Raw genomic sequence first — 12946 nt, forward strand, 5'->3', positions numbered from 1 at the left:
TCTTGTTTGGCCTTTGCTACCTCTACCTTCACCTTACACTGCATCTCCCTGTACTCCTGTCTACTCTCCTCGGTCCTCTCAGTGTCCCACTTCCGCTTAGCTAACCTCTTTCTCTGTATACACTCCTGTACCTCCTCATTCCACCACCAAGTCTCCTTATCTACTTTCCTTCCAGATGACACACCAAGTACTCTCTTACCTGTCTCCCTGATCACATTAGCTGTAGTTGTCCAGTCATCTGGAAGCACCTCCTGACCACCTAGAGCCTGTCTTAACTCCTTCCTAAAAGTCATGCAACACTCTTCCTTTTTCAGCTTCCACCATTTTGTCTTCTGCTCTGCCTTTGCCCTCTTGGTCTTCCTCACCACCAGAGTCATCCTACATACCACCATCCTATGCTGTTTGGCTACACTCTCACCTACCACTACTTTGCAATCACTGATCTCCTTGAGGTTACACCGTCTACACAAGATGTAGTCTACCTGTGTGCTCCTACCGCCACTCTTATAGGTCACTCTATGTTCCAGCCTCTTCTGGAAGAAAGTATTCACTACAGCCATTTCCATCCTTTTTGCAAAGTCAACTACCATCTGTCCTTCTGCGTTCCTCTCCTGGATACCAAACCTGCCCATCACCTCCTCGTCACCTCTGTTTCCTGCACCTACATGTCCATTGAAGTCTGCTCCAATGACAACTCTCTCACTTCTAGGCATGCTCTGTATCACTTCATCAAAGTCCGACCAGAATTTCTCCTTCTCCTCCAGCTCACATCCTACCTGTGGAGCATACCCGCTAACAACATTGAACATCACACCTTCTATTTCTAGCTTCAGACTCATCACTCTATCTGACACTCTTTTTACCTCCAGGACATTCCTAACAAACTCCTCCTTCAAGATAACTCCTACTCCATTTCTCTTCCTATCTACACCATGATAGAACAACTTGAACCCTGCTCCTAAACTTCTAGCCTTGCTACCTTTCCACCTGGTCTCCTGTACACACAGTATGTCTACCTTCCTTCTCTGCATCATGTCAACCAACTCTCTACCTTTTCCTGTCATAGTTCCAACATTCAGCGTCCCTACTCTTAGTGCTATACTCTTGGTGTTTCTCTTCTCTTTCTTTGAGCGAACGCACTTTCCTCCTCTCCTTCTTTGACCAACAGTAATCCAATTTCCACCGGCGCCCTGTAGGTCAACAGCACCGATGGCGGTCGTTGTTAACCCGGGCCTCGACCGATCCGGTACGGAAGTCATATGTTTGATTCGCATCTTTGATTTGGCAAAAGTTTTACGCCGGATGCCCTTCCTGACGCAACCCTCTGTATTTATCCGGGCTTGGGACCGGCACAATAAGACACTGGCTTGTGTCCTCTTGCGGCTACATTTTACATTTTACATCAGTCACTAATAAACTTATCTATTTTAAAATATTATCAGTGTTGCAACATTTCTGGTTATTCTTTTTGGTTTGCCCGGATGGAAACTTGTGTTTAACAAAATATTAACAAAACCTGCAGTTTTCATATGATCATTAGATTTTAAATAATCAAAATTGAGTCACCACAAACCAAAATAACCTTACTATTATGTTTTCAATCTTCTTCTTCTTCTTTTCCTTTCGGCTTTTCCCTACAGGGGTCGCCACAGCGAATCAGTTGCCTCCATCTAACCGTCTTCTGCATCCTCTTCTCTCACACCAACTACCTTCATGTCCTCTTTCACTACATCCATAAACCTCCTCTTTGGTCTTCCTCTAGGCCTCCTGCCTGGCAGTTCAAAACTCAGCATCCTTCTACCAATATATTCACTATCTCTCCTCTGGACATGTCCAAACCATCTCAGTCTGGCCTCTCTGACTTTATCCCCAAAACCTCTAAAATGTGCTGTCCCTCTGATGTACTCATTCCTGATCCTATCCTTCCTGGTCACTCCCAGAGAGAACCTCAGCATCTTCATCTCTGCTACCTCCAGCTCTGCCTCCTGTCTTTTCCTCAGTGACACTGTCTCTAGACCAAACAACATCGCTGGTCTCGCCACAGTTTTGTACACCTTTCCTTTCATTTTAGCTGAAACTCTTCTATCACACATCACACCTGACACTTTTCTCCACCCGTACCATCCTGTCTGTATATGCTTCTTCACCCTCTTTTCCACATTCTCCATTGCTCTGGACTGTTGACCCTAAGTACTTAAAATCCTCCACCTTCTTGATCTCTTCTCCCTGTAACCTCACTCTTCTACTTGGGTCCCTCTCATTCACACACATGTACTCTGTCTTACTGCGGCTAACCTTTATTCCTCTCCTTTCCAGGACAAACCTTCACCTCTCTAGATTCTCGTCTACCTGTTCCCTGCTCTCACTACAGATCACAATGTCATCTGCAAACATCATAGTCCATGCCCAAAAGCTGTTTAAGTCAATCCACTGGACGTTAAGAAAGTTTGTGAAGTCGTTTCATCTCTCATCCAAGAGACTTCTTCAGTTCAGAGAGTGGCTGATAATGTCCCAGCTTATAAACCCTGTGGGGTGTGGTCAGTATTTTTCACATTCCAACGACCGTTGTTAAAACCCGTCTGGCTCCTCAACGATTGTTGGTGGGGGTGTCAAAGGGGGTAGTTGAGATGTGAGTTACACCTTTGTATGCTAATGAGGGTCATTAGCATGAGACACATCACCTAGATCAATCTGCTGAGACAATCTTTTTGGGAGTTTCGAAAGGACATGATTATAAATGGGAGAAAGGTGATGTCACAGACCACCCCCTTTATTCAGAGATGGCTTCGTCACTTTGACGTGGATGGCCTCTTTCACTCCTTTCTCAAACCATTTATCTCCCCTGTCCAAGATCTGAACATCAGTGTCCTGAAATGAGTGTCCCTCTTCCTTGAGGTGAAGGAAGACTGCCGAGTCCTGTCCTGATGTGTTGGCTCTTCTGTGTTGAGCCATGCGCCTGTGTAGTGGTTGTTTGGTTTCCCCTATGTAGACATCTGAGCATTCCTCGCTGCATTTAACTGCATACACCAGATTGCTCTTCTGATTGTGTGGTGTGGGGTTTTTTAGGTGGAGCAGTCTTTGTCGGAGGGTGTTGCCCGGCTTAAAATACACAGGGACCTTGTGTTTGTTAAAGATCCTCCTCATCTTTTCAGACACTCCAGACACATATGGGATCACTATACCATTGTGCTTGCTCTTTTCCGTCCTCCCTGGGTTGTTCTCCTTTCTGGATCTTGTGTGGGCTTTTACGAAGGTCCAGTCAGGATAGCCACACTTTTTCAGTGCCGCTTTCAGGTGTTGGTGTTCTTTCACCTGGTCTTGGGCGCTGGTTGGTAGCTCATCAGCCCTGTCCTGCAGGGTCCTGATGACGCCTACCTCGTGCTCCAGTGGGTGGTGAGAGTCAAAAAACAGGTATTGGTCCGTGTGTGTTGGTTTCCTATATGCCCAAACATACAGACTTCTGTCATATTTTATGTCGACCTTGCAATCCAAAAAGGGCAAACTGTTGTCCTTTACATCCTCTCTGGTGAACTTGATGTTGCTGTCCACCAAATTGATGTGTTCGGTGAAGGGTTGCACCTCGTGGATTTTTACCTTAACCCATGTGTCGTCCACATACCGGAACCAGTGGCTTGGTGGTGTTCCGTTGAACGAGTTAAGGGCCTTGTGTTCCACCTCTTCCATGTACAAATTGTCTACGATAGGAGATACCGGCGGGCCCATGGCACATCCGTGTTTCTGCCTATAGAAGTTCCCTCTGTAATGGAAGCAGGTTGTGTTGGGGCAGAGGTCCAAAAGTTTGTAGATCTGGTCGGGGTTGAGGTTTGTCCTGTCGCTGAGGGTGGTGTCCTGTGAAAGCTGTTGTCTAAGTGCTTCCACAGCCTCCGTTGTGGGGACACATGTGAACAGGGAGGTCACAAAATAGGATATCATGGTCTCATCTGTATCCAATCTCAGTCCTCTCACCTTTTCCACAAAGTCCATGGAATTCTCTATATGATAGGGGTTGTTACTCACTAGCGGGGCCAAGATGGTTGCAACATGCTTGCCAATGTTGTACGTGACAGAGATGATGCTGCTGACAATGGGTCTGAGTGGGGTTCCTTCTTTATGAATTTTGGGGAGGCCATATATGCATGGTATAGCCTCCCCAGGGTACAGGCGAAGGTAGAGCAGGCAATTTATAGTTTCCTCCTTCTGTAGTTCCTGTAGGCAGTCCATAACCTTCTTTTTGTAGCTGCTGGTTGGGCCGCGCTTCAGGGTCTCATAGGTTGTGCTGTAACTGAGTACGGACACTTCCGACTTTCAATGTGAGCAGACGTATTTTCTTCTGTCTCTCATTGTTGCTAACTTTGCTATCTCTCTCAAACTCGTATTGGATAAACACTCAACTCTCACTGACTCCTTCAAAATGCCGAAAGGAAAAGGGAAATCCGAGGAGTATGAGAATAAACATGAGAATAAAAATATGAAAGTAACCCTTGAACGGCTGGCCTCTGGGATGGATGAGCTACAGAGAACTGTGATGCTAAGGAGTGACTTCGAAAAGTTCAACAGGGAACTTGATAAGAGGCTGGAAGAAAAGCTGAAACTGTTAAATAACCGCACGCAAAGAGTGGAGGATGACATGGGAAAAATGCAGAAAGGAGCGGAGCAAGGACAACAAAGAATGTAGGAATTCGAACAAAGCATTCGAATAAATGATGTGATCATCACCGGCATCAAACTTAAGCCGAGAAATTATGATCATGCTGTGACCAGAGGAGTGGAAACTGAACACAGCACTGATTTTGAGTCGGTGGAACAACAGGTGATTTCTCAACTGAGGAACCTGGAGATTAACATAGAGCCGGACCAGATTGAGACTTGTCACCCACTACCATCTGGAGGTAGGATACCACCTGCAGTGCTGATAAAATTCAACAATCATAAACACAAGATTGATCTTCTGAAACAAGGCTTCAAACTGAAAGGAAAAAATGTTTACATTAATGAGAATCTCACTAAAAAGAATGCTGATATTGCTAAAAAAGCTCGACAACTGAAAGAGAATGGGCTGATCGACAACACCTGGACCAACAACTGCAGGATCTTCATCAAAACAAAGGGGCTTTCTCCGGACCAGATGAAAACATTGGTGATCAGGAGTGCAGAGGAGTTGGTGAAATATGAGCAATAAAGACGGACAAGAATTCTTACTACACCAAAGATCAATACAACAGAGTCACTTCAATATTAGGAGCTCTACGATTTTGGACACGTCAAGTATTTCATGGAACAGTCAAAAAAATTAACACCATCGATGTCAGAAACATGGACTAATGAACAAAAAAAAAGAAAAGAAAAAAACCTAAAACAAAAAAAACAACATGTATTCGTGATAACATAGGACATTAACTTTGAGACTTTAAAGAGCATGTCGATATCTTTTGACAATATAATATCATGTGAAACTGTTAAAGTGTCTGCAACAAACTGGTTAATTCTTGTATAAACACTGTCTGCTGAAAGGTGAATATGATCGTTATATTCTTGTGGAGAACACTGGCAAGGTCAATGTCTAGTTTTGACTATTTATGATGTTAACAAACCTTGTGTTTCTAGGAAGAATGTCAATATGGTTATACTCTAGGGTAAAAGGCTAACATCTGGAAGAAGATATGGATATGAACATCTGTCAAAATTCAATGCATGACTCAGACTCTTAATGTCTGAGTTTGTTGATTACAACAAGAGAGAGATGTTTTGTTGATGATTTAGGGGACGGGAATCTTACAAGCCAATGGCTTCTACCCGTTAACCCTTTTGTTTCTTTTCGGATGTTGTTGATGATATTTTAGCACGGATGAAAGTGAAATACGTTGTAATTACATGTCTGGAAAGAAGAAAAATAAATGGAATAAATAAATAAATAAATAACATTGATGTGGTAATCTGTTGTTTGGAGGATTACCGTGCATCTTCCTTTGTCTGCTGGAAGGATGATGATGTTATGGTTCTTACTCAGCACCGTCACTGCCTTCCGTTCCTGGGTGGAGAGGTTGGAAGGGGGGACCTTTGCTTCAGAAAGGGCTGCTGTTACCTTTAGCCTTAGCTCCTCTGTTTCTTTTGCGGAAAGGTTGTTCTTTTTGATTGCTGATTACATAGCGGTAATGATGTCCACTACCGGTACATGCTGTGGGGTGATGGTGAAGTTCAATCCTTTGGTGAGGACGTCCTTCTCTGGTTGGGTGAGTTCTCTGTCTGATAGATTCCTCACCCATCTGTCTTGTACTCGGTGGTTTCTGCCTCCAGCTGAGTTCTTCTGGCCTTGTATTTTTCCGAGATTGGAGGCTTTGAAACGTACGTCTTTGCCTTTCCTTGCTCTTTGAGTGTTGAGCTATTTGGGCTGCCTCAACAAACTTGTGGACCTCTTGTAGGTTCCTGGGTGGTAAGGCTGACGTGAGTTTCATATAGAGCTGGTCAGCCTTCGTCTTCAGTGCCTCGATGATGAAGTGGACCTGCCTCACTCTCTCATTTAGGAGTTGGTTTTGAGCCTTCTCCAAGATGATGCTGGCACGGTGTCCCCTCACTGAAGATCCCAGCCGTAGACTGTTTGGGATGATGTTGTTCTGGCGACACCGCAGGTTGAAACGCAAGTGGTTTCTGTAGTCCGCGATCTTCCTTGCTGTCCTTTCGTACTACCGTACACCCTGAGGGTGTTCCTCCCAAAGTGGTTTGCAAGATGTCTGTGTAGGTTCTCAGTCATCCAGGACATGCTTATCCAAAAGCTGTTTAAGTCAATCCACTGGATGTTAAGAAAGTTCGTGAAGACGTTTCGTCTCTCATCCAAGAGACTTCTTCAGTTCAGAGAGTGGCTGATAATGTCCCAGCTTATAAACCCTGTGGGGTGTGGTCAGTGCTGAGGAGATTCCATGGAGATTCCTGTCTAACCTCGACTCTCAGCCGGTCCATCACCATAGCAAACAAGAAGGGGCTCAGAGCTGATCGCTGCAGTCCCACTTCCACCTTGAACTCCTCTGTCAAACCTACAACACACCTCACCACTGTTTTACAGTCCTCATACATGTCCTGCACCGCTCTCACATACTTCTCTGCCACTCCAGACTTCCTCATACAATACCACAGTTCCTCTCTGGGCACTCTGTCATAAGCTTTCTCCAGATCTACAAAAACACAATGCAGCTCCCTCTGGCCTTCTCTGTACTTCTCTATCAACATCTTCAAAGCAAACACTGCATCTGTAGTACTCTTTTTTGGCATGAAACCATACTGCTGCTCACAAATGCTTACTTCTGCCCTTTGTCTCGCTTCCACTACTCTTTCCCATAACTTCATTGTATGGCTCATCAGCTTTATTCTTCTGTAGTTGCCACAACTCTGCACATCTCCCTTGTTCTTAAAAATGGGCAAGGGCACACTTCCCCTCCATTCCTCAAGGCATCTTCTCACTATCTAACATCCTGTTGAACAATGCAGTCAGGAACTCTACTGCCACCTCTCCTAGACACGTCCAAACCTCTACAGGTATATCATTAGGACCAACTGCCTTTCCACTCTTCATCCTCTTCAATGCCCTCTTCACTTCATCCTGACTGATTTTTGCTACTTTCTGGTCCACAACATTCACCTCATCTAGTCTTTGTTCTCTCTCATTTTCCACGTTCATCAACTCTTCAAAATATCTTTCCATCTTCCCATCACACTACTGGCACCTGTCAATAGACTTCCATCCCTATCCTTAATCACCCTATCCTGCTGCTAGTCCGTCCTATCTCTGTCTCTCTGTCTTGCCAACCTGTATAGATCAGTCTCTTCCTCCTTACAGTCCAACCTAGCATACAAGTCATCATAAGCCCCTTGTTTGGCCTTTGCTACCTCTACCTTACGCTGTGTCTCCCTGTACTCCTGTCTACTCTCCTCAGTCCTCGCAGTGTCCCGCTTCTTAGCTAACCTCTTTCTCTGTATACACTCCTGTACCTCCTCATTCTACCACCAAGTCTCCTTATCTACTTTCCTTCCAGATGACACACCAAGTACTCTCCTACCTGTCTCCCTAATCATATTAGCTGTAGTAGTCCAGTCATCTGGGAGCACCTCTTGACCACCCAGAGCCTGTCTTCATTCCTTCCTAAAAGTCATGCAACACTCTTCCCTTATCAGTTTCCACCATTTTGTCCTCTGCTCTGTCTTTGTCCTCTTCATCTTCCTCACCACCAGAGTCATCCTACACACCACCATCCTATGCTTTTTGGCTACACTATTGCCTACCACTACTTTACAGTCTCTGATCTCCTTCAGATTACACCGTCTACACAAAATGTAGTCAATCTGTGTGCTCCTACCACCATTCTGACCTATAGGTCACCCTGTGTTCCTGCTCTTCCGGAAGAAAGTATTCACTATAGCCATTTCCATCCTTTTTGCAAAAAGAATGGATCTCCTGGATTCCAAACCCGCCCATCACCTCCTCATCATCTCTGTAACCTGCACCAACATGTCCATTGAAGTCTGCACCAATGACAACTCTTTCACTTCTAGGTATGCTCTGCATCACTTCATCAAAGTCCAACCAGAATTTCTCCTTCTCTTCCAGCTCACATCCTACCTGTGGAGCATACCCACTAACAACATTGACCATCACACCCTCGATTTCTAGCTTGAGACTCATCACTCTATCTGACACCTTTTTACCACCAGGACATTCCTCTTTCAAGACAACTCCATTTCTCTTCCTATCTACACCATGATAGAATAACTTGAACCGTGCTCCTAAACTTTTAGCCTTGCTACCTTTCCACCTGGTCTCCTGGACACACAGTTTGTCTACCTCCTTCCTCTACATCATGTCAACCAACTCTCTACCTTTTCCTGTCATATTTCCAACATTCAACGACCCTACTCTCAGTCCTATACTCTTGGCGTTCCTCTTCTCTCTTCTAACAAACATACTTTCCTCCTCTCCTTCTTCGACCAACAGTAGTCCAATTTCCACCGGCGCCCTGTAGGTCAACAGCGCCAATGGCAGTCGTTGTTAACCCAGGCCTCGACCAATCCGGTATGGAAGTCATAGGTTTGATTCACATGTTTGGTTTGGCAAAAGTTTTACGCCGGATGCCTTTCCTGACGCAACCCTCTGTATTTATCCGGGCTTTGAACCGGCACAATAAGACACTGGCTTGTGTCCTCTTGTGGCTACATTACTATTTTGTTTTCAACCTCGATCAGAAATCTTGAATTTGTTAATACCTGACCCTCGTGTTCTTTGATAACAAAAATGAGTATGTTTTTGGATTTTTCAACACCAATTTCTATGGTTCAATGGTTTCATTCCACCAAATTATCAATATCATTGGTCATATCCACAAAGTCTTTACCTATATAGTACATATTGTTACATACATAGTAAATCATAGTTGAATCTGTTGAAAGCTGTTGTGGGTAATCCTTAATTTTTGAGAAGTTACTGTAGAGACTTCTGTTATTAAATGAATCATTGAAAACCCCTCCATCTTCTTACTGGTAATAATATCAATGTTCTAGAAGACGTGAATCTCTGGGTCAGTATCATTTTCTAACTCAAAAAGCTTGTGATATTGAAAGTCAAACAACTTAAAATCACACAAGTGTGCTTTGTCACACACAAGCAGTATTTCCAGTATGCTTATGTTTCTAACAAAATAAATGTTCAACATTCCCCACTATTCCACGCCTCACCCTGTGACTACAGCATTTTTATTTCTATTGATCCAGCTCTTGAATGTCTCTGACTGCTCTTACCGTAGCCTGTTCTGATGTTCCATTTTGTTTTATCATAATTTTGCAGTTCCTTGTCAAAATGTCTTGACACACACACACGCACGCACGCACGCACGCACACACACACACACACACACACACACACACACACACACACAGTTTTTACAGTTTCACAGTTTCAAGATTCCCTACGACTCTTTTTCTTCCCTTGATCGACATCGATTGATCTGAAATTCATCTCAATAGATATAGACTGAGGACGTGAATAGTATGTAAGGATGAAGGGACAACCATGGTAGAGGTTGAATCTCCTAGTAAGGAGTAACACAATTTATGGACTCATCAGACAAAAGTTGGGAAAAAAGAGTACAAATTGAAAAAAAAAAGATATTTTTGATCTGGAGCAAATAGAAGAATATTAGTAGCTTGAAATCAGCAGTCACTAAAAGTTATTGCAAGAGAACAGGTAAAGGTCAGGAGACCATCTTCTAAAAGATGTAGAGATGCCTAATTAAGAGTCTGTGTGAGGCACCCAATCTAAAATGACTACATTAAAATATTTAATGATAGTTTATAGGATTTACAGAAATTGTGCAGTAATTATTTAAACAAAAGCAGGGAGGTGCAAAAATTTGGGTACTGTTGTTGTTTCATTGGTTTGAATAACTTTAGCACTAATTATTTGAACAAAACATTTGTTTAGTAAGCCCATTCACCTTTGACCTACATGCGTACAAGAGTGAAGCCAATCATGAGAAAGGGTGTTTACACTGGCCAATTGTAAGTTGTCCTCTTTGAATTTTTCTTTCAAGAGTGGCAACAGGGGAGCCTCAAAACAATTCTCAAATGACCTGAAAACAAAGATTGTTCAACATCAAAGATTTCAGGTCTCAATTTCAACTGTAAGGAGCGTAGTGAGGAAACAGAAGACCACAGTCACAGTTTTAGTTAGGGCCCAGAGTGGCAAGCCAAGAAAAATGTCAGATAAACAGAGGCGACGGAAGAGCGATGCGGAAGAGGTTTTGTCTGCGTACCTGCCACAAACAGAGTCGCTTGAGGTATGCTAAAGCACATTTGGACAAGCCAGCGTCATTTTGGAAGGAAGTGATCTGGACTGATTGAATATAACAAGGGGTGGTACGCATGGCAGATGAAGAAAACAGCATTCCAAAACAAACACTGGCTACCCACAGTAAAATTTGGTGGTGGTCCCATCATCCTGTTGGGGTGTGTGTCCAGTGCAGGTACTGTCAATCTTGTTTAAATTGAATTTATGGATTCCAGTCCATATCAGCAGATTCTTACAATGTTTAAGAACCAAAGAAAGTTGAGGTTACGCAAGGGCTGGATACGTCAACAGGACAGCAACCCTAAACACTGTTTGAATTCTATTAAGGCATTCATGCAGGGGAAGAAGTACAACACCATCACACTCCTGGACCTGAATATTGTCAAAAAATTTTGGTGTGATTTAAAGCAGGCTGACCATGTTGGCAACCTTCAAACTAACCAAACCAGAGAAGTGTTGTGAAGACAACCAAAATCGAGACCCTCATTGGAAACTATAGAAAGCATTTAGAGGCTCTACTAAATACTGATGTAATTTTTGTGTTGGGGTGCCCAAATTTATGCACCTGCTTACTTTTGTTTGAATAATTATTGCATACTTTTTGAAAATCCTATAAACTTTATTTTACTTCTCATGTTCATGTTCATCTGCTATATGATATATTTAACTAAAATTGTTTATCCGAACAACCAGTGATTTATAAGGGAAAATCTGAAAAATTATCAGGGGTGCCCAAACTTTTTCATGCCACTGTATTTCTAAATATAATTATTTGAATAATGTACATCATCAATATCTACTGGACAAGTTGTTTTTCCCGAGTGTATTTAGAGTCAAGGGAGTTGAGGGAAAATGTTGCATGTTAATTCATAGTGAGTTGACTTCGCACCCTGCTTACAGTTGGCAATTCTTTCAGTGTTATGCTGTGCCTGTTTTAAAGGGCAGACTGTAGCAACAACACCATGGAAACTGTGTTAAAAAAACTGAAAAATAAGTTCATATGTGACTTTGTATTTTCTTAAAATCCACTATAGAACCAACAGATAATATGAACAAAAGGCATTCAATCAATCACATTATTGTGAGACTAAAATGTACTAAATTGAGTTGTAACCATTTGATATCCATGGGCAAATATTCAAAACCCTGTAAGACCTGCACCGAAGCAAGCAGGCTAGTACTTTGACCCACTCTGATGTTCTTAATGCTTGATTTAGTGAATTGATTTACATTCCCAAAAGGCATTTAGCTCTTTCATTTTCTCTCTACATCTTTCTACATCTTTGCACTGAAAGGAGTATAAAGACCGATTTTCTGAGCCACTCAGTGAAACACAATGTATTCCTCCCAGGTTGTTCTGTCTTGATGAAAAAAAAAGATGTCCTCCTCAGACTTCATACTGTTTCATGTCAGTAAGTTGGGGTTTGTTTGCAAGCATCTTGGCAATTTGTTTGAAAGTGTGCCCCTCAGTCTATACAATAACTACAATAAATAATAGAGTTTCATAAACCCTATTGAAGTTTTTAATTATCTTGATGGCTTTATAGACGTTTGAGCTAATCTTTCACAATAATAGACTAATTCAATTTATTTTCAAAATTGATTAATTTGTTGTATCATACTTCTATAACAAATATTGACCAAAGGAATTAAGGTACTTCAAACAAGTATTATTTAAATATTTCTGTCATGTCCAAAGGGTAGGTGGTGGATTAATCTGTAGTCCTACAAATGTATCTCTACATCTTGCAGTTTTAGGAGTTTGCACCTGGTCTGTATAATCTGGGCATAATCTCATGAATTCACTGTCTGATATCAATCCTACCTCACAAAGGACAGTATTCCAAAGCTCATGGTCAAAGTGGCAGAGACACTCATGTCAGCCTCTATGTATTGCGTATGCTTGTATATATTCTAGTGTGTATGTGTTTATATGAATATATTGTATTGTGGAGGTTTGCAGGAAGGCAAGGGTACGGGTGAGTTCAGTGTATTTATCACAACAACCAACATAGTTCCTTTTAATACCCACTTCCCCTATCACACCCTTTAACCCCGTGACGTCACACCTCCCTTGTGCCTGCCTGGTGTGAGACAGCTCTTTTAAGTATCCACTAC

General features: G+C 42.6%; 1 pseudogene; it reads right to left on the reverse strand.

Moving 5' to 3' along the window:
• Positions 1-2325: 2325 nt before the first annotated feature.
• LOC137606472 (uncharacterized) lies at positions 2326-6757 on the reverse strand (annotated as a pseudogene).
• Positions 6758-12946: the final 6189 nt, after the last annotated feature.

This window comes from Antennarius striatus, chromosome 13 (genome assembly GCF_040054535.1).
Source record: "Antennarius striatus isolate MH-2024 chromosome 13, ASM4005453v1, whole genome shotgun sequence".
Taxonomy (NCBI): Eukaryota; Metazoa; Chordata; class Actinopteri; order Lophiiformes; family Antennariidae; genus Antennarius; species Antennarius striatus.